Below are 23,538 nucleotides of genomic sequence, written 5' to 3' on the forward strand. Positions count from 1 at the left end.
AATGCATGAAAACGAAAAGGGAAAGTGAAGTTTCTCAGTCATGTTCGACTCTAGCGACCCCATGGACTGCAGCCTACCAGGCTCCTCCATCCATGGGATTTTCCAGGCAAGAGTACTGGAGTGGGTTGACATTGCCTTCTCCGACCCACCTCCTAGAGTAATGGAATAAAAACAAAAGTAAACAAATGGGACCTGATTAAACTTTTGCACAGCAAAGGATACCACAAGCAAGGTGAAAAGACTACCCTCAGAATGGGAGAAAATAATAGCAAATGAAATAACTGGCAAAGGATTAATTTCCAAAATATATAAGCAGCTCATACAACTCAATACCAGAAAAACAAACCACCAATCAAAAAGTGGGAAAAAGACCTAAACAGACATTTCTCCAAAGAAGACTTACAGATGGCTAACAAACACATGAAAAGATGCTGAACATTGCTCATTATTAGAGAAATGCAAATCAAAACTACAATGAGATATCATCTCACACCAGTCAGAATGGCTGTCATCAAAAAGTCTACAATCAATAAATGCTGGAAAGAGTGTGGAGAAAAGGGAACACTCTTGCACTTATGGTGGGAGTGTAAATTGACACAGCCACTATGGAAGACAGTATGGAAATTCCTTTAAAAAATAGGAATAAAACCACCATATGACCCAGCAATCCCACTCCTAGGCATATACCCTGAGGAAACCAAAATTGAAAGAGACACATGTATCCCATTGTTCATTGCAGCACTGTTTACATTAGCTAGAACTTGGAAGCAACCTAGATTTCCTTCGACATATGAATGGATAAAGAAGTTGTGGTACATGTACACAATGGAATATTACTCAACCATAAAAAGGAAAGCATTTGAGTCAGTTCTAATGAGGTGGATGAACCTAGGATCTATTATACAGAGTGAAGTGAGTCAGAAAGAGAAAAATAAATATTGTATTGTAACACATATATACAGAATTTAGCAAAGTGGTATTGAAGAATTTATTTACAGGGCAACAATGGAGAAGCAGACATAGAGAATAGACTTATGGACATGGGGAGAGGGGAGGAGAGGGTGAGATATATGGAAAGAGTAACAGAAACTTACATTACCATATGTAAAATAGATAGCCAATGGGAATTTTCTGTATGGCTCAGGAAACTCAATCTGGAGCTCTATATCAACCTAGAGAAGTGGGAAGGGGAGGGAAGTGGGAGGGAGTTTCAAAAGGGAGGGGATATATGTATACCTACGGCTGATTCATGTTGAAGTTTGACAGAAAACAGCAAAATTCTATAAAGCAATTATCCTTCAATAAAATTTTTTTTTTTAAAGAAAGCTGAGTGTTGAAGAATTAATGCTTTTGAACTGTGGTGTTGGAGAAGACTCTTGAGAGCCCCTTGGACTACAAGGAGATCCAACCAGTCAATCCTAAGGAATCAGTCCTGAATATTCATTGGAAGGACTGATGCTGAAGCTGAAACTCCAATACTTTGGCCACTTGATATGAAGAAGTGACTCATTGGAAAAGACCCTGATGCTGAGAAAGATTGAAGGTGGGAGGAGAAGGGGATGACAGAGGATGAGATGGTTGGATGGCATCACCAACTCGATGGACATGAGTTTGAGCAAGCTCTGGGAGTTGGTAACGGACAAGCAAGCATGGCGTGCTTCAGTCTATGGGGTCACAGAGTCGGGCATGACTGAGTGACTGAACTGAACTGAACTGAAGAGGGTAGATATCAGGTTAAACACTCTCATTGTTTCTGGACCTGGAGGGATGGTACGGGGAGGGAGGTGGGAGGGGGGTTCAGGATGGGGAACATGTGTACACCTGTGGCGGATTCATGTTGATGTGTGGCAGTACCAATACAATATTGTAAAGTAATTGGCCTCCAATTAAATAAATACATTTAAATTAAAAAAAAAAACGTAAGCAGTTTCTTGTATATGAATAAAGTCACATTTCCTACAGAACATGGCTTAGTGATGGATGTAATAGTATCAGTTTCATGAGTAGCAGTGAAAACCTCACTGCCTAACTCCAAAATACCCCACATCAAAAATCCTATAAGTTATTATATCACAAAACTTCCATTAGATGGCAGACAAAAGACCACAATAAACAAATGTCATAGGCCTGATCTAGGAAATACTGGGACATCCAAGATGGCTTAGATGGTAAAGAATCTGCCTGCAATGTAGGAGAGCCAGGTTCAATCCCTGGGAAGATCCCCTGGAAAAGGAAATGGCAACCCACTCCAGTATTCTTGCCTGGGAAATTCTAACAGACAACGCTGGCTGTCTACAGTCTGTGGAGTCACAAAGAGTCAGACACGACTGAGTGACTAACATCTTCACTTTTCAAGAAATATTGATAAACTAATAGTGATATTGTCCCATTTCCAACAGAAGCCCCTTAGACTTGAATAGGTTCAAATGTGTTGGGGACCCCTGGGGAGGAGTTACAGCTGTGCTGAGTGGTGGAGAAACCCTCCATCTGCTCTATGCCTGGAAAGGTGGCCTTGCCCCCTGTCTCCTAAGATGGCTATGTCCCCAGAGCCCATCTCTACCCTTTTCTGAGCAGCATCAATCTCAGGAGGTCATATATTCACAACTGCTAAAGCTGACCTTGTTGGCTAAAGATTAGCAAATGGATTTCATTGACATTCTCAGGGCCCATTATGTCACAACCTAATTTTAAAGGTGATTTTTGGTTCTCTCCTTCCTATCCCAGTTAACCTCGATGCAGAGTGAAATTAAAAATATGTCAGAAGCTCTTGGCCACATTCACAGCAGGCTCCCCCTTCTGCTCATGTTTATGGATCTCTAGCTTGGCCCTGCATGTGCTTTGTGCACGAGTGACTCTGTGAAGCCTTCCTGAAGCCAAAGCTCTGGATCTTTCCTTTCCCTAAGTATCCTATTGCTGTTTACAATTATTATGACTATTACTATCCATTATTTAATACAGTGTAAATTGAGCTTTCCTATCACTTGAACTGAAAATTGGCCAAATGATTCTTTCATCTTAAACAAATTTAAATTGGTAGTGGAATTGGAAACAATGTTTTATTTTTCACTTTAAACTCTGAAGTCACAGGAAACATAAACAAATCATTACTTTAAATAAATTTCTTCTTAAAACTGGATAAACAAAAATTGTAGGTCATATATTGTCTAAATCAGCACTATTCTGGCATGACAGTTTGTAACTTCATAAAATTTTCAACAATATTTAAATTCAAATAATTCAAAGCCATTAACCTGAAGTATAAATTTAATTTATAAATTATCTTTGTAGCAAGTTTGACACAGAACACGATCTTGTTCAGGACTGGGTGCAGAAGAAGGAAGAGATTAGAAAACACACACTCTCTCTCTCTTGTGCCTCGTTTTACTAAACGAAATAAGGCAAACTAGCTATAGACATCCATTGGTTTAATTAGCCACATTGTTTATTGCATTTCATAATCTATTCCACATCATGAATTATGAGATTTTCATCGCCTTATAGACAGAGTATTATATTGAACACAGGCTTTAAAAATACGTTTGGGGTAAAAAGATATTACAAGGTATCAAGTTACAGTTTTCTGATCAACACTTGTCTATATGACATCTGATTCATGAATCCTCAGGACCACAGATTATGGCAGTTCCGTCATGCACAGACTGCTTCCCAGTGTGTGTTGTAGACATAGATTCTCTGTCTTTGCAGCCACCACAGGAAGGCTTGGGGACTCCTTGGTCTTGTTCTACTTTATGACAGAGCTGGCTTCATCTTCATCCCTGTATCTCCTCCTACCTGTCCTCTCTGCAGCTCACAGCAGCTCCAGGGGATGTGGTCTTTGTCTTCATCCTACTTTGGAGAGAACTGATCTTCCTGGATTTGGGCTGATCCTGGTTTTTTGGTTTATCCTAATCCAGGCTCTAACTCCAGGGGACATTCTCTCTAATTAGAGAAAGAATCAGTGACTGTTGGTGAGATAGCCAGAACTGGCATCACTGGACATATAAATGGCTTCCAGATAGCAAGGATGTGTATAAAGGCCTGTAGAGCTAGAAAGATAGCCTACATTTTCAGGTGTGGAGGGACAAATCCATGACCTAGGAGGTGGCGGCTTAGGAGGAATGTTGGGACTACTGTTCATTGCAGTGCATGGGCTTCTCACTGTGATGGCTTCTCTTCCTACTGAGCATGGCCTCTACGTGCATGGGCTCGGTAGTTGTGGCTCCCAGGCTCTAGAGCACAGGTTCAGCAGTTGTGGCCTGCAGGCTTAGTTGCTTCTCAGCCTGTGGGATCTTCCTGGACCAGGAATCAAACCCCTGTCCCCTACGTTGGTAGGTGAATTCCCAACCACTAGACCACCAGGGAAGCCCAATACCTATTATTTAATTCCATTTCATCTCCATAGAATGAATGTAGACATACAAAGAGAGCAGGTATTTGAAGAGCTGAGAAAAGAAGTAGTGAAGCCTGTATGGGTAAACTGTATTTAGCTCTCTTTAGTGTCCATAGCTCTTCCTGTCTCAGAAGCAGCTGCTCATGAGCTGAAAATCTAAAAGAAAATAGATGGTCGAGGCTTCAAAGCCAAGCAGAGGTTTCTGTAATGTCTATGGTCAGAGATAAAAATAAGTCTCCAAGGAACCCAGAGAAGGTTGGATACTGATTAGTACAAAGCCTTCAGGTAGAATGGGGGAAGGACCACACCTGGGAGAGAGAATGAACCAGGAAGAGCAAGGAATCACCAGGCTGAGGACCAGTCTCAAAGTCGTGCCTCCCTGATTGAATGGAAGTGATAAACACCTAGCACTTCAGCTGCCAGAACCAAACCTAAACACTTTCTGAGTGATAAAATCATTCCAGAATATTAAATCATCTAAAACATTTTTGGGGTAAATATGTAGGTTAATCTACCTAAGTACAAATATAACAAATATAGTCTTGCTTTCATTAAAACACTGAGGCCTACAATATCAAGGGGAAAAAATAGGCAGGTTTAGGAAAGGCACTCAACACCAGTGAATGAAAACCACAATCAAGACAAGATTCTAAGGATTTGTAACTATGGAGGTGCTTTCTTATTATAAGCTGAGCATACTATGTGATACCATGGAGAACTTTGTCATGAGCACTTATAATATATTTGTGGGTATCAGGAAAAAAAGATGTTTGAAAATGTGCAAAGAAGAGCTACACATTGTCCTAGAAATGATACTGTCATTGGGGAAAACCCTTAGTGTGCTTTTCAAAAAGTAGTCACATAAAATGCACCTGCTCAACAGGGATCTTAAAGAAGCTCAGTGTGTAGGTCTCTGGTAATAAAGTCCCAGAGTCCAGACCCATTCTGAGTATCATTATTAATTTTATTATTTTTTTTATTAATGCTTCTTAATTCTATTCAACATTTACGTTTTGCAGCATGAATAATTTCACAGCAGATTCCATGACAATAGGGCACATACACTTGGGAAAGACTCTCAATGACCTGAGCAATGGGCACTTGATTACATACTTGTTCCTTCTATCATATCCTGTCCCAAGGACAGCGTGAGTCTGGGGACATAGTTGACAATGAACATATACATTAGAAAGAATTGTGAGTGAGAAGGTCCATCCAGTAAAGGAGAGGAGTGAGGATGAGGTCTCTGGAGGGTGATCTGGTTAGTGACAGTTATAGGGAGGACAGAAATCAAGCGTCCCCTACACGAGGTGTGAGAAAGAGCAAAACCAAAGGTTCTTCCTAAGCCGGCGCTCCTGGCTTTGTAGACCTAGAGATCAGACTCACATTTACTCACACCCGCTGTCACCTCCTGTAATCAGAGGTAGGACCCTGCATGTGACTTCTGTGCACAGAACCCTCACTGGGACTGCCGGAGTCCAGCTCCAGCAGCCAGGGATTCAACCTGAAGGGATTCCCTGCCTCAGTGAGAAACTGAGGCAGCCTCTCATTTTTCTTGGACTGCCTGTTTATTTCAAGCTTATGATTCTCTTTTATACTTTTACAAAAGCATTAGGTCAGAGGTTTGATATTTTTAGTTCCCATTGACCCAGATTTATTTTTCTCCAAAAATCGTTGTTGCCCCTTAAAAGGACTTCCTTCCTCAGTGATTCTCTTATCTACTTTTTGTCATGTGTCCTTGTGAATACACTGTAACTCATGCTAATTCTGGGCTGTATACCACATTCCTCAGTTTAATTCTTATCTTTCTAAGTCCTGTTTGCCCCTAGTATCCTAAGCTCACTATTTCTTAGAAAGGGCTTCTTGCTAATAATATCTCTAAAGTCGCTAATTTCTATAAGCTATGGTAGAATATGCTAACATTACAGCAGTCCTTAAATCTTTAGCTTATAACTATTTTAATTATTCCTAAGCCCTCAATTCAGCAAACTCCTTTGCCATAAACACTTTTCTCACAAATGGGCTTCAGATAGCAATCCCTCCCGTGGCCTCAAGCTGCAGCCTGTGTGCTCACCCTGGAACACTTTTTTGTAAAAGTCCTTGAACAAATGTCAGTGATTAACCTTATGAATTATTCTTTGAGCACAGCTGCAGAAGGCTTTATGCCTTCTCGTGCTCCTCTCAAAAAAAATAAACACCTTAATATTCTCTTCAGTCAACTCAGCCAAGGAAAGGAAAAAACAAGTCAGAATCACAAAGCCTAACTCCTTCATTCTGGGTCCGTGCCTACGGAACAAAGGGATGGGGTTTAGGGCCGTGCCTCAGTAATGTCAGTAATGCCTAACGCGGCTCCCGACATGGGGCCACACGTGTCATGGCCCTAAACACACCCCTCCCCCAGGGGCTCAGCCCTTGTGCTCAGCTAAGCAGCTGCTTCCCCCAGGAAACTGGGGTCAGAGCAGCTGCTCCTCTCAGTGGAGAACAAGCTAGGGGAGGAGGAAATGGTGGGGAGCCATGGAAGGAGGTGGGAATAGCCTCAGGTCCCAAGCCTAGGAGTCCCTGTCATGAGCTCCCCAGGGTCTGGATCCCTGGCTCCATGCTGACTTTCCCTCACAGACAGCTCCATGCTGACTTTCCCCCAGCTCTCAGCATCACTGTCCCTGAAGGACTGGCCACCTGCTCTCGAGGCCACAGAAGCACAGAGCTGTCCCACGCTGACTTCACTACCAAAATCAGAGATGTTTGTTCATAGACAGGGTCAGGGTCCCAGGGAGGGTCTGCTTTGTGGTTCTAAGAAAACTGTCTTTTCCCCATTCTCTCTGGTAGAAAACCCTTGTGTTGATAAGCTTAAGCATTCTGATTGTTTGTTGGCTCATTGATAAGTAGTGTCGGACTCTTTGCAACACTATGGACTGTAGCTCTCCAGGCTCCTCTGTCCATGGGATTTACGAGGCAAGAAAACTGGAGGGGGTTGCTTCCTCCTCCAGGGAATCTTCCCAACCTGTGTCCACTGAGCCACGTAGGAAGCCCAATCATTCTGATACGTACTCTTTTAAACCTCAAAACATATCTGTATATTAGAAATACAAAACCACTATGAAATTTACATTTCATGTGGATGTCATGTAGTCAGAGTTTCCAAAAACATTCAACTAAACCTGTTTCTGAATTTCCTGATTCAAGTCTTCCTCATGCTGTCTATGTGCTCCATCCATCTCAGCTCTGGCTCTCTATCCTGGGCTGCTCTAAACCCAGTTTTACCTGAAGATAGATACACTTCTCCTCTAACTCTCAGAATGACAGTTTCTTTGGTTGGGAAGAGTATTAACTTGAAAACTGTAAGAGTACAGCATCCGAGAATGTGATGCATTCTGTGTATTTGTCCTGATAGTGACACATGTAAACCTTCATTTGTTGGGCAATTAAGATATATCCCCTTTAAGTATCCCTGATTTTTTAATTGCTATTAAATTGAAAAACAACAAATTCAGAGTCTCTTAAATAAATATTATGAAGAAGGAAAATCACCACATAATCATGGAAACTCAGCCTTATTAAAGAGAAGTATAGTAAGACTGATAAAGTTCTAAAAAAACTATAAAATAGGGAAAGAAAATAGAAAGAAACATTTAAGTATGTCTCTTTACTACTCATGCAGCATAAATTTCATCTGTACTAGGTTTAAGGTTTTACTTTCTTTACTCACATCAGTCTCCCCACCTCCTTGGGTTCTGTCCACATATCTGCCCCCACCAAGGGATTTGCATGTGGCTCCCCAGGGAGGACCTTCCCTTGCAAGTCTGAGATAAAAGCTCAGCTCTGATCTTGCTCTGACTTATCAGGATCAGTTCAAACTTCTGAACATGAGGTTCCCTGCTCAGCTCCTGGAGCTCCTCCTGCTCTGGGTCCAGGTGAGGATGGAGGGGGATGAGAAGGAGGATGCCAAGAGTGGTGACTCTGGGGCAGCACTGCTTTTCATGTGTGTTTGTCCATATGTTAGATGCACACCTTATCCTCTGTAAAGGGCATGTGATGTTTATCAACATGAGAATGAGGATGGATGTAGAGGGAAGAAGTATGTATGCTCTGGTTGTGACAGAGAAAGAGTGGGAAAGTGGGCATGAGCTCTAGAGACCTCTTTTTCTTTGTAAATCTCTGATTCATTTTGAAATTTGATATGTTGGCTACTAATCAGAATCACAAATAGTTTAGAATGAAATAAACAATAAATGGAAAATTTCTGTATATAACTCTCAAGATTGTCTGAAATCTTGTACTATTATCTCATTATTTTAGGATCCAGTGGGGACATTGTGCTGACCCAGACTCCACTCTCCCTGTCTGTCTTCCCTGGAGAGACGGCGTCCATCTCCTGCAGAACCAGTCAGAGCCTTGAAGATAGTTATGGAGACACTTATTTGAGTTGGCACTTGCAGAAGCCTAGCCAGTCTCCACAGCTTCTGATCTATTTGGTTTCCAATAGAGCCTCTGGGGTCCCAGACAGGTTCACTGGCAGTGGGTCAGGAACAGATTTCACCTTTAAAATCAGCAGGGTGGAGGCTGAGGATGCTGGAGTTTATTACTGCCAACAGAGTATACAAGCACCTCCCACAGTGGTACAGCCCTGAACATAAACCCCCCTCTCCTGGTGGCCCAGCTGCTCACATGTGTTGACTGGGGAGCAGGTAGGCAGAGTCTCTGACTGTGTAGGAAAACATGTTGGAGGTCAGGGGAGTAGGATGAAGCTGAGGACCCTGGACCATGAGAGCCTCAGCTGCACCTCAGACACCACAGGTTAAGGACCATTAGCTGAACAGCCTTGAGTGATAGGACCAGTAGGAGAATGGAGGGTCTAAGTGCCCTCTGAGCAAACAGCTCTGAAGAGGGAGAGGTGAGTGAGAGCTCATCCTACTTCTCTCCCCTTGTGTACAGTGACATGTAGAATAAATACAGTCAGTATATCAGTGGGACAATGAGGCAGATTTTTAGCAAAATACATGCTTGGATTACTAGTTTGGGTATACTTTTAAGAAGATAGAAGGTCATAATATTAAAAAAGTTTTTTTCCCACTTTTTACACTTTCTGAATATCCTTTTTACTATGTATCTTCCTATTCCTTCAACATATGTCAGATCACAGTCTCTACAAGCAGCCCCCAGATAGAATTAGTGGGGGAAATTTAGCGAAAGTTTTCAGTATGAATGTCCAAAATTTTTTGTTTTGAAATGATGACAGACACAATATCACAATGCAAACATCTCTGATTTCTCTCAGTTGCCTTTCAGAGAAACACAAATATGAGTATTAGAATTCCTAAAGCTGGGGTTTAACCTTTTTAAAAATAACATAAACTGGAAGCCATAGGGCATATAATTTACACCAGAGAACACTGGAAGGATTCAGAAGACTATGACACACTCTTTTTCTCAAAACTTAGGAATTTTAAGGTGTGGGAAGACTGCAGGAATGGAAATGTGAAGGGGACCAAGTCAACACACGCAACTGAACATACTGCTCTTTGGCTTCGATTTGGTGGGATAAAAAACAGTGGTGCTATAAAACACTGGTGAAAGAAATCAAAGAGGACACTAATAGATGGAGAGATATACCATGTTCATGGATTGGAAGAATCAATATAGTGAAAATGAGTATACTACCCAAAGCAATTTATAGATTCAATGTAATCCCTATCAAGCTACCAACGGTATTCTTCACAGAGCTAGAACAAATAATTTCACAATTTGTATGGAAATACAAAAAACCTTGAATAGCCAAAGCTATCTTGAGAAAGAAGAATGGAACTGGAGGAATCAACCTACCTGACTTCAGGCTCTACTACAAAGCCACAGTCATCAAGACAGTATGGTACTGGCACAAAGACAGAAATATAAATCAATGGAACAAAATTGAAAGCCCAGAGATTAATCCACGCACATATGGACACCTTATCTTTTACAAAGGAGGCAAGAATATACAATGGATTAAAGACAATCTCTTTAACAAGTGGTGCTGGGAAATCTGGTCAACCACTTGTAAAAGAATGAAACTAGAACACTTTCTAACACCATACACAAAAATAAACTCAAAATGGATTCAAGATCTAAACGTAAGACGAGAAACTATAAAACTCCTAGAGGAGAACATAGGCAAAACACTCTCCGACATATATCACAGCAGGATCCTCTATGACTCACCTCCCAGAATATTGGAAATAAAAGCAAAAATAAACAAATGGGACCTAACTAAACTTAAAAGCTTCCGCACAACAAAGGAAACTATAAGCAAGGTGAAAAGACAGCCTTCAGAATGGGAGAAAATAATAGCAAATGAAGCAACAGACAAACAACTAATCTCAAAAATATACAAGCAACTCCTACAGCTCAATTCCAGAAAAATAAATGACCCAATCAAAAAATGGGCCAAAGAACTAAATAGACATTTCTCCAAAGAAGACATACAGATGGCTAACAAACACATGAAAAGATGCTCAATATCACTCATTATCATAGAAATGCAAATCAAAACCACTACGAGGTACCATTTCACGCCAGTCAGAATGGCTGCGATCCAAAAGTCTATAAGCAATAAATGCTGGAGAGGGTGTGGAGACAAGGGAACCCTCTTACACTGTTTGTGGGAATGCAAACTAGTACAGCCACTATGGAGAACAGTGTGGAGATTCCTTAAAAAACTGGAAATAGAACTGCCTTATGATCCAGCAATCCCACTGCTGAGCATACACACTGAGGAAACCAGAAGGGAAAGAGACACGTGTACCCCAATGTTCATCGCAGCACTGTTTATAATAGCCAGGACATGGAAGCAACCTAGATGTCCATCAGCAGATGAATGGATAAGAAAGCTGTGGTACATATACACAATGGAGTATTACTCAGGCATTAAAAAGAATACATTTGAATCAGTTCTAATGAGGTGGATGAAACTGGAGCCTATTATATGGAGTGAAGTAAGCCAGAAAGAAAAACACCAATACAGTATACTAACGCATATATATGGAATTTAAAAAGATGGTAACGATAACCCTGTATATGAGACAGCAAAAGAAACACTGATGTATAGAAAAGTTTTTTTGACTCTGTGGGAGAGGGAGAGGGTGGGATGATTTGGGAGAATGGCATTGAAATATGTATAATATCATATATGAAACGAGTTGCCAGTCCAGATTCAATGTGCAATACTGGATGCTTGGGGCTGATGCACTGGGACGACCCAGAGGGATGGTATGGGGAGGCAGGAGGGAGGAAGGTTCAGGATGGGGAACACATGTATGTCTGTGGTGGATTCATTTCGATATATGGCAGAACCAATACAATATTGTAAAGTTTAAAAATAAAATTAAATTTAAAAAAAGAAAAAGAAAACAGTGGTGCTGATAAGAAGAACCCAGAGAGAAAACCCAGTATGTTCCTTATGGAATTACAAGGAGAAAGGGCCATCTGCCTGGTTTCCCAGGTTGTGTCTGGGCCACTGCATGTGTCACAGGAAATGTGTGTGTGGCCAGGGCTTGAGACCTTCCATCTTCAAGGGCTCAGTGATGTTCCTGTGCAGAGACCTAAAGTCATGTCACCTAGTCACTGTCAACTTTACTCAGCCAAGGAGAATCTCAAAGACACACTTGCTCTTCCATGTGGTCCAGCAGAGGCCATATGTTTGGACTGGGGAGGTGCTACCGACAGTGACAGGGAACGTCTTAAGAGTTCAAAACCCAGGAAATGCCGAGGAGATGGAGACCAACTTCCAGCATCTGGACAAGTATTAAGGACTTGAGAAAAGAAAAAGTCTGAATAAGTAGGTTTCTGTTTTCTGACCCAGCAAACCTAGTCTGCCTGCTGACTCAGACTTCAGCCAAGTCCCCTGTGATGGAAGTTACGTTATGGGGCCACAAACCTCAGGTGGATTTATTGTTTCCAGATGGGTTGGTCCACTTGAGCCAAGTCAGAGCTTCTGTTCACATGCAGTTTTGGAAAATGATGTAAGAGCAAAATGTTGGTAAACATTGGCTCAACAAGAAAGGAATGTTTTGACTTTGTTATTTCAAGCCATTTAATTCTCATTTTCCATTTTCCCCTGATGCTATACAAATATGAATTTCCCACTTTACATTTTGGTTATTGGTAAATTTTTCAGTGGATGGATTTCCAAGTTGTCCAACATTCATGGAGATTTATGCCATATTTTAATCCAAATCACTTTGGAGCTTAGAAAGTTGGTAACATATTGTCATAAAAACAAAAAATTCAAACAATAAATAAATACCTTGGGTTCACACAAGTGTCATTCCTAAATGTGGATCTGACTTCTGTTTCTAGTGATAGCCGAGTAGAATGCAAATGCTTCAAATACATCCCATTTTTAGAAATGCTCTTATTACTTCTGAATGTATCATAGGCGTGCTAATCACATTCTCTGACATGGAGTGAATTGCATTAAATAATTTCAAGTCCACCTGGGTAGTAGAATACTGTTTCTTGTTAAGGGGGTAAAACTTATTAGAGGTCATCCTTTCCAGAATAATCTGTTTAGTAGCAAGTGCAATTAAAACTGGATTCTTAATTATAATAATTTAAGAAATGGTTTACATAGAAAATTTATAACACAAGCAAAGAATCGCTGGACTTCTGGAGGTATTTCTACATGTATTCACAGTTCAGTTCAGTTCAGTCACTCAGTCATGTCCGACTCTGCGACCCCATGAACCGCAGCACGCCAGGCTTCCCTGTCCATCACCAACTCCCAGAGTCCACCCAAACCCATGTCCACTGAGTCGGTGATGCCATCCAACCATCTCATCCTCTGTCATCCCCTTCTCCTCCTGCCCTCAATCTTTCCCAGCATCAGGGTCTTTTCAAATGAGTCAGCTCTTTGCATCAGGTGGCCAAAGTATTGGAGTTTCAGCTTCAACATCAGTCCTACCAATGAACACCCAGGATTGATCTCCTTTAGGATGGACTGGTTGGATCTCCTTGCAGTCCAAGAGTCTTCTCCAACACAACAGTTCAAAAGCATCAATTCTTCAGTGCTCAGCTTTCTTTATAGTCCAACTTTCACATCCATACATGACCACTGGAAAAATCATAGCCTTGACTAGACGGACCTTTGTTGACAAAGTAGTGTTTCTGCTTTTTAACATGCTGTCTAGGTTGGTCATAACTTTCCTTCCAAGGAGTAAGCGTCTTTTAATTTCATGCCTGAAGTCACCATCTGCAGTAATTGTGGAGCCCAGAAAAATAAAGTCAGCCACTGTTTCCCCATCTATTTCCCATGAAGTGATGGGACCAGATGCCATGATCTTCGTTTTCTGAATGTTGAGCTTTAAGCCAACTTTTTCAGTCTCCTCTTTCACTTTCATCAAGCAGGAACAGTTTTATCCCAAATTCAATTGACTTCTTGCTACCATCATCAATGAGGAACCTGGAGATGCTGAATGTATTTCTCTGAGCAGGAAACTCACTGGACCCTGAACAGTGTATAAAGACTCAGCTTCTCAGGGGCAGGACCAGCTTTGGTGTCCAGAGGATGAGCTGACACCAGTATGGGCTCAAGAGGAAAAGGCTTTGGAACCTTGAGAAAGAAACCTTGAGGCCCTCAATCACAGGCACTGAGTCCTCTTCTTGGTAAACAGAGGTCAGGGCATCACTAGGACAGCCTCCCACAGCCTCTTCCTTCCTTCTGACTAAGGCAGCTCATGCCCCACAGTCCCTCCAGGAAAGGGCTGCCATGTCCCCCTGGAGCATCCACTGGTTTCTCTTGTATATAGTATATTTCTTGTTGCTCAGCAGGCTGATCTCTGAGTGTCTGTTATGTCCAGATAGTTGATGTCTTTGATCAGCTCTTTGTGTCCTCATTGGCCCCGGAGGCAGGGCTGCTTGCACCACAGCTGAACTTACTGCACAGCCCTCTGCTTTTCTGGCCCAACTCAAATCTGGCAGATTCCATATCACCTGGTCCATGAGCCAGATCAGCCCTCCTACGTGTGGACTATGTAGTGTCCAGAAGTCATAGAGGCTGTCAGACAATTCCTTTAAGAAAAAAAAAAAAACACATATTCAACAGCCTCGAAAGTGATGTATTTCCCAGTCCTATTTATGGGACACATGAGACCTCTCTTACCATTGGGGCAACTTTTCATGCAATTTTGTGTCAGCTGTTCATGTTCAGAAATATAATCTGGGCAGTATGTCCAACCAAGGGATGTACCACCACACAACAACCAAAATATCACCAAGCAGCCCCAGAAAATTCCTGACTCATAGCAGGTGACTGCTTTGACACAATTTCTGAACTGGTGCTCCAGTTACAAGGGTTACACTGAAATTATCTATGCCTGTACCTACTGTTACCTGGTCCTTGTGTGAAAAGCACACCAAGGGGAAGTCAAGTCCATTTAGCAGTACACATTGCATGTTTTGTTCAAAAGATTTTCCTTATTTGCCTATCACCTTAAAGATTTTTTAAAATTAATTAATTTATTTTAATTGGAGGCTAATTACTTTACAATTTTATAGTGGTTTTTGCCATACATTGACATGAATTAGCCATGGGTGTACATATGTTCCCCATCCTGAACCCTCCTCCCATTACCCTCCCCATTCCATCCCTCAGGGTCATCCCAGTGCACTAGCCCTGAGCAGCCTGTCTCATGCATCGAACCTGGACTGGCGATCTATTTCACATATGAAAATATACATGTTTCAATGCTATTCTCTCAAATCATCCCACCCTCGCCTTCTCCCAGAGTCCAAAAGTCTGTTCTTTACATCTGTGTCTCTTTTACTGTCTCGCACACAGGGTCATCATTACCATCTTTCTAATATCCAAATACATGTATTGGTGTTTTTCTTTCTGACTTACTTCACTCCGTATAACAGGCTCCAGTTCCATCCATCTCATTAGAACTGATTCAAATGCATTTTTTAAAATAGCTGAGTAATATTCCACTGTGTATATGTACCACAGCTTTCTTATCCATTCATCAGCCGATGGACATCTAGGTTGCTTCCATGTCCTGGCTACTGTAAACAGTGCTGTGATGAACATTGGGGTACACGTGTCTCTTTCAATTCTGGTTTCCTTGGTGTGTATGCCCAGCAGTGGGATTGCTGGGTCATATGGCAGTTTTTAGAACTGGACATGGAACAACAGACTGGTTCCAAATAGGAAAAGGAGTACGTCAAGGCTGTATATTGTCACCCTGCTTATTTAATTTATATGCAGAGTACATCATGACAAATTCTGGGCTGAAAGAAGCACAATCTGGAATCAAGTTTGCCAGGAGAAATATCAATAACCTCAGATATGAAGATGACACCACCCTTATGGCAGAAAGTGAAGAGGAACTCAAAAACCTCTTGATGAAAGTGAAAGAGGAGAGTAAAAAAGTTGGCTTAAAGCTCAACATTCAGAAAACTAGGATCATGGCATCTGGTCCCATCACTTCATGGCAAATAGATGGGGAAACAGTGGAAACAGTATCAGACTTTATTTTTTTTTCGGCTCCCAAATCACTGCAGATGGTGATTACAGCCATGAAATTAAAAGATGCTTACTCCTTGGAAGGAAAGTTATGACCAACTCAGATAGCATATTAAAAATCAGAGACATTACTTTGCCAACAAAGGTTCGTCTAGTCAAGGCTATGGTTTTTCCAGTGGTCTTATATGGATGTGAGAGTTGGACTGTGAAGAAGGCTGAGTGCTGAAGAATTGATGCTTTTGAACTGTGGTGCTGGAGAAGACTCTTGAGAGTCCCTTGGACTGCAAGGAGATCCAACCAGTCCATTCTAAAGGAGATCAGTCCTGGGTGTTCTTTGGAAGGAATGATGCTAAAGCTGAAACTCCAGTACTTTGGCGACCTCATGCTAAGAGTTGACTCATTGGAAAAGACTCTAATTCTGGGAGGGATTGGGGGCAGGAGGAGAAGGGGACGACAGAGGATGAGATGGCTGGATGGCATCACTGACTCGATGGACGTGAGTTTGGGTGAACTCTGGGAGTTGGTGATGGACAGGGAGGCCTGGCATGCTGCAATTCATGGGGTCACAAAGAGTCAGACACGACTGAGCAACTGAACTGAACTGAACTGATGGCAGTTCTATTTCCAGATTTTTAAGGAATCTCCACACTGTTCTCCACAGTGGCTGTACTAGTTTGCATTCCTACCAACAGTATAAGAGGGTTCCCTTTTCTCCACACCCTCTCCAGCATTTATTGTTTGTAGACTTTTTGATAGCAGCCATTCTGATTGGCATGAGATGGTACCTCATTGTGGTTTTGATTTGCATTTCTCTGAGAAGGCAATGGCAACCCACTCCAGTACTCTTGCCTGGAAAATCCCATGGATGGAGGAGCCTGGTAGGCTGCCATTCATGGGGTAGCTACAAGTCGGACATGACTGAGTGACTTCACTTTCACTTTTCACTTTTCGCTTTCATGCATTGGAGAAGGCAATGGCAACCCACTGGAGAATCCCAGGGACAGAGGAGCCTGGTGTGCTGCCGTCTGTGGGGTCGCACAGAGTCAGACACGACTGAGGCAACTTAGCAGCAGCAGCAGCAGCAGATAATGAGTGATGTTGAGCATCTTTTCATGTGTTTGTTAGCCTTCTGTATGTCTTCTTTGGAGAAATGTCTGTTTAATTCTTTGGCCCATTTTTTGATTGGGTCATTTATTTTTCTGAAATTGAACTGCAGGAGCTGCTTGTATATTTTTGAGATTAGTCCTTTGTCAGTTGCTTCATTTGCTGTTATTTTCTCCCATTCTGAAGGCTGTGTTTTCACCTTGCTTATAGCTTCCTTCACTGTGCAAAAGCTTTTAAGTTTAATTAGGTCTCACTTGTTTATTTTTGCTTTTATTTCCATTACTCTGGGAGGTGGGTCATAGAGGATCCTGCTGTGATGTATGTCAGAGAGTGTTTTGCCTATATTTTCCTCTAGGAGTTTTATAGTTTCTGGTCTTATATTTAGATCTTTAATCCATTTTGAGTTTATTTTTATGTATGGTGTTAGAAAGTGTTCTAGTTTCATTCTTTTACAAGTGGTTGACCAGTTTTCCCAGCACCACTTGTTAAAGAGATTGTCTTTTCTCCATTGTATATTCTTGCCTTCTTTGTCAAAGATAAGGTGTCCATAGGTGCGTGGATTTATCTCTGGGCTTTCAATTTTGTTCCATTGATTTATATTTCTGTCTTTGTGCCAGTACCATACTGTCTTGATGACTGTAGCTTTGTAGTATAGTTTGAAGTCATGCAGGTTGATTCCTCCCATTCCATTCTTCTTTCTCAAGGTGATTTGGCTATTTGAGGTTTTTTGTATTTCCATACATATTGTGATATTATTTGTTCTAGTTCTCTGAAAAATACTGTTGGTAGCTTGATAGGGATTGCATTGAATCTATAGATTGCTTTGGGTAGTATACTCATTTTCACTATATTGATTCTTCCAATCCATGAACATGATATATTTCTCCATCTATTTGTGTCATCTTTGATTTCTTTTATTAGTGTTTTATAGTTTTCTATACACAGGTCTTTTGTTTCTTTAGGTAGATTTATTCCTAAGTATTTTATTCTTTTTGTTGCAATGATGAATGGAATTGTTTCCTTAATTTCTCTTTCTGTTTTCTCATTGTGAGTGTATAGGAAAGCAAGGGATTTCTCTGTGTTAATTTTATATCCTGAAACTTTACTATATTCATTAATTAGCTCTAGTAATTTTCTGGTGGAGTCTTTAGTGTTTTCTATGTAGAAGATCATGTCATCTGCAAACAGTGAGAGTTTTACTTCTTTTCCAATCTGGATTCCTTTTATTTCTTTTCTTCTCTGATTGCTGTGGCAAAAACTTCCAAAACTATGTTGAATGGTAGTGGTGAGAGTGGGCACCCTTGTCTTGTTCCTGACTTTAGGGGAAATGCTTTCAATTTTTCACCATTGAGGATAATGTTTGCTATGGGTTTATCATATATGGCTTATATTATGTTTAGGTATGTTCCTTCTATGCCTGCTTTCTCAAGGGTTTTTTCTCATAAATGGATGTTGAATTTTGTCAAAGGCTTTCTCTGCATCTATTGAGATAATCATTTGTTAATGTGGTGTATCATATTGATTGATTTGTGAACACTGAAGAATCCTTGCATTCCTGGGATAAAGCCCACTTGGTCATTATGTATGATCTTTTTAATAGTTGTTGGATTCTGTTTGCTAGAATTTTGTTAAGGATTTTTGCATCTATGCTTATCAGTGATATTGACCTATAGTTTTCTTTTTTTGTGGCATCTTTGTCTGGTTTTGGTATTAGGGGGATGGTGGCCTCATAGAATGAGTTTGGAAGTTTACCTTCTTCTGCAACTTTCTGGAGGAGTTTGAGTAAGATGGGTGTTAGCTCTTCTCTAAATTTTTGGTAAAATTCAGCTTGGAAGCCATCTGGTCCTGGGCTTTTGTTTGTTTGAAGATTTCTGATTACAGTTTCAATTGTGATGGGTCTGTTAAGATTTTCTATTTCTTCCTGATTCAGTTTTGGAAAGTTATACTTTTCTAAGAATTTGTCCATTTCTTCCAAGTTGTCCATTTTATTGGCATATAGTTGCTGATAGCAGTCTCTTATGATCCTTTGTATTTCTGTGTTGTCTGTTGTGATTTTTCCATTTTCATTTCTAATTTTGTTGATTTGATTCTTCTCCCTTTTTTTCTTGATGAGTCTGGCTAATGGTTTGTCTATTTTATTTATCTTCTCAAAGAACCAGCTTTTATGGGGTCGCACAGAGTCGGACACGACTGAAGCGACTTAGCAGCAGCAGCAGCAGCAGCATGTTTGTCATAACTTTTCTTCCAAGGATCAAGCATCTTAATTTCATGGCTGAAGTCACCATCTGCACTGATTTTGGAGCCCAGGAAAATACGTTTTTCACTGTTTCCGTTGTTTCCCCATCTGTTTGCCATGAAGTGATGAGACCAGATGCCATTATCTTAGTTTTCTGAATGTTGAGCTTTAAGCCAGATTTTTCACTCTCCTCTTTCACCTTCATCAAGAAGCTCTTTAGTTCCTCTTTGTTATGTGCCATAAGGGTGGTGTCATCTGCATATATAAGGTTATTTGTATTTCTCTTTATATTTATAAAATAATAATATTATTTTGATACAATTATGTGAAATAATAGATTTCTATACATTCTAATAACTGGCTTTATATTTCACATAGGCTGTGAGGACTCCAGGATAGAGAGGCAATCTTGGGTTCAAGATGTTTCTGACTGACCGGGAAAATGGTATGTAATGTGAGTAACATCTGCACAAGGAAGTTGCTAGCAATTTATCAAGGTCTATAGTTTTTTCTTAAACTTATAATATCTTCTTATCTCCTCCAGGGAGCTCAGATATTATCTATTTTTAATGTATGTATTTATTTTTAATGTCTGATTCTTATTCTCTGCTTTGTCTAATCACTGTTTTACAGAAGCCAACCTGAAAATGTCTGGATGCACTGAAAAATGGGTTCAGCTGATGTGTCAGAGAGTGTTTGGACTTCAGGTCATCCATGGATTCTGCTCAAAAGTGACTGAGATGTGAAGTTCACTCCTATGAGCCCAGTGCTTCCTTAAGGCAGAAAATCGCCATTCTCACTTACTCATGAAGGCAGTGTATTTCTCTTTTATAAGATAAGGAAAGGCAAAAAATACTTTATCCATCCCTTATGTTTTTCCTGTTCTGAACCTTTCATCTGAGTTAATGGGAGATGAAAAGAAATGGTTACAGAGAATTTAGTTGATTTTAGATATCAGTTTAAGTCATTCAAGTTGATTTTTTTTTCACAGTGCATTGACTATTCCTGTCATATAATTATAAGAACTTTTACATTCCTGAAATCATGGACTATGTAAGAAAAAGCATTAAATTTGAGAATTCTGTTCATAGTTTCCATTTTTTTTTTCAGATACACCTCCTTACCGAGATGAAAAATTGGAGAAAATTATTTCCTTTGCAATCTTGGTATACCATACAAATTCTCATTCAAAGGCAGCAGCATCAACTAGAACTTAAGGGACTAGAATCTGGATTTGTTCCCAGATTCTTCCCATGTTCTCCACTCCCTATTTCTCAGTGAACTAGACATTCTTATAGGGCCAAAGCAGGAAAAACTTCCCATGTGTTCAGTGGAAAAATTATTAAACCTTCAGAGGAGCTGTGCCTGTTTAGGAAAACATTTTTTGAGTACAAGAGTGAGTGTTGAGTGAAGATCCTGAAGGAGTTGAAGAGCTTAGAGGGCATAGAAAGCCTGGGCAAGCACTGCAGTGAATTTATTGTCTTACTTTGTCCAGTTCATCTATGGGTGAGCGGGATACAGCACATAGCTTACATATCAACACAGAAGACCTTTATTTCACTACGCTCAAGCTGACCCCTCCCACCCTCGCCTTGGTTCTGTCCACACCGCTGCCCCCACATGGAAATTATGCATGTTGTTCCCCAAGGAGGACCTTCCCTTGCAAGTCTGAGATAAAAGCTCAGCTCTGGTCTTGCTCTGACTTATCAGGACTCCTCAGTTCACACTTCTGAACATGAAGTTCCCTGCTCAGCTCCTGGGGCTCCTCCTGCTCTGGGTCCCAGGTAAGGATGGAGGGGCATGAGAAGGAGGATGGGAGTGAGCTCTAGGGCAGCACTGCTCTCCATGTGTGTTCTCTGCATATTAGATGTGTGTGACTTGTCCTGCAGATGGGCATGGGATGCTTAGATCTGTTAGAGTGAGGAAGGTTCCAGAAGGAAGAAAGTCCTGTGTTCTGGTCAAGTTGGTGACAGGGAGGTGGGGATGGCGTGGGTGATGTTTAGTGGTCTCTTTAAACTTTACAGATGTCAGATTAACTATTGTTATTGTACAATTTTGCTGTATGACTCAAAATCACAGAAAATGAGAGTAAAACAAAGTAATACTAACATTTCAGCTAAAATAAATAAGAAAATGGAAATAATGAAAATGGTTGCTTTCTTAAACATTTGCTTTGTAACTTTCTAATTCTCTGTTTCTTTTAGGATCCAGTGGGGATGTAGTGCTGACCCAGACTCCACTCTCCTTGTCTGTCATCCCTGGTGAGACGGCCTCCATCTCCTGCAAGTCAAGTCAGAGCCTCCTGCATAGTGATGGAAAAACCTATTTGAACTGGTTTCAACATAAACCAGGCCAGTCTCCACAGTGACTGATCTATCAGGCTTCCAACCGTGACACTGGGGTCTCAGACAGGTTCACTGGCAGCGGGTCAGGGACAGATTTCACACTTAAAATCAGCAGAGTGCAGATTAAGTATGCTGGCATCCATTACTGTTTTCAGCATACATATGATCCTCCCACAGTGATACAGCCCTGAACACAAACCTCCTTCCCTGGGTGGCTCAGCTGGTCAAAGTACAGCTTTTCTGGGGAACTGACAGAAGATGCTCTGAGTCTGTGTCAGAAGAAGACGGTGGAGAACTCAGAGGAATAGTTTGCAATGAGGGCTCTAGACCATGAGTGTCTTGTCTACATCTTAGGCATCACGTGTTTGGCAGGATTAAGGGGTGCTCTGAATACATGTCTATTGTTACCTATGACTTTCTTCACAAGATAAGTTCCTTGATCCAATGGCCTCTCTTATGGGCAAACCACAGGTTCTGTGAATCTGTAGACCATAATACTGGCTGAGGCTAGAAGGGCAGGGAAGGGTAAACTCTACACAGATTACAGCTAATCCCAGGAATGATGCATCACAACTCCTCAAGGAGGAAGTGATACGGAAACAAAGTACCACCATGTGGCTGCTGGTGTTGATCCCTAAAGCTGAGAACATTGATAGGTGACAGTTTTGGATCTGTACTGATAGGGGTGGCAGACACAATGGATATGGTGGGGGCGGGGCATGTGGAGGTGGTGTACATAGTGGATGTGGGCTCCTGTTGTTGGATGTTTGCACAGCCTCCATCCATGTCACCTGGACCTCTGTGTTCATGGACATGAAGAGCAAATACTGTGGTAGTTATGTCATGTTCTGGGGCCAGTGACTGAGCTGCCTGAGATGTAAGAACTCATCTGCTCAGAGATGTAAAAACCTTTCAGTGCTTGGTTATTAGGTATCTGGTCTGTGGTCGCTGCTCTGTAGAACGTTGATTTAAATGAGTTGCAATTACATCATGCCCACTTCCTTGGGTTTATCTACATTCCTTTTCCCCAGACTGCTGATCTCTGACCTGCCAATCTTCTCTTTGATTAACCAGCTACCCTGAAATTGCTGTAAACTCTTATCTTGGGCCACTTCTCTGTCCAGTTTAAGATGATGTCTATGTGCACTGTTGAAATACCTGCTAGCTTAACATCTTGTTTCACACCTGCCATTAATTGGGCTGTAGCTTGGAAATTATACATCTTTGTTCAAACCAACACATGATGTCAACTTAGCCTTGGAGAAAGCCTGGATACTTTTCACTTTGTTTTCCCGTGTGGAATTAGCTGATTCACCACTCCCATAAAGCCCAAATATAAGGTGATAGGGGAACCTGAGATACCTGTCCATTAAGATGAAGTGCGCCTGTTGAATTTGCTTAGATCCAATCCTATAAGAACCACCTCCAGCCTAAGATAGATTGCCACTGAGACCCATCCATACTGAGACTCTGTTGGATCTGAAATTCAAAGGTTTTAACAGGCAGCTCAATCACATAGCTACTTATTGTTTTATAGACTAGTGTATAGAGGTCTCTGACATTCTGGGATCTGATTTTTTATCAATGCTAGTTTTTCTGTTTGTTTTTGATCACAGTATGGTTTTTTTACTAGAACACTAGAAATCTATGATGTGACTATATATCAGCAATTTTCAGACTGTGCACACAGCATCGTTGTCTAACACAGATGCAGCCTCACCACGTGATGTGGTCCAAATGGTGGAGCCAATCACAGTGCTGCCTGAGCCTGATGCAGAGTCCTTTCCTGCCCTGCACCCACATGATGGAGCAGCACTCGCAGCAGCAGATGGATGGGATGGAGTGATGTACTCATTGAGGTCATGTGTTGTCTCAACACTCCACAGAAGCATCAAAAATACTGTATTTCACTGTTAGTGGCCCCAGGAACAAGATACAGCTTGTTGGTCTCTAAAAGGATAAGCCAGGA

The sequence above is a fragment of the Bos javanicus genome, chromosome 11, assembly GCF_032452875.1.
Source record: "Bos javanicus breed banteng chromosome 11, ARS-OSU_banteng_1.0, whole genome shotgun sequence".
Lineage (NCBI taxonomy): Eukaryota > Metazoa > Chordata > Mammalia > Artiodactyla > Bovidae > Bos > Bos javanicus.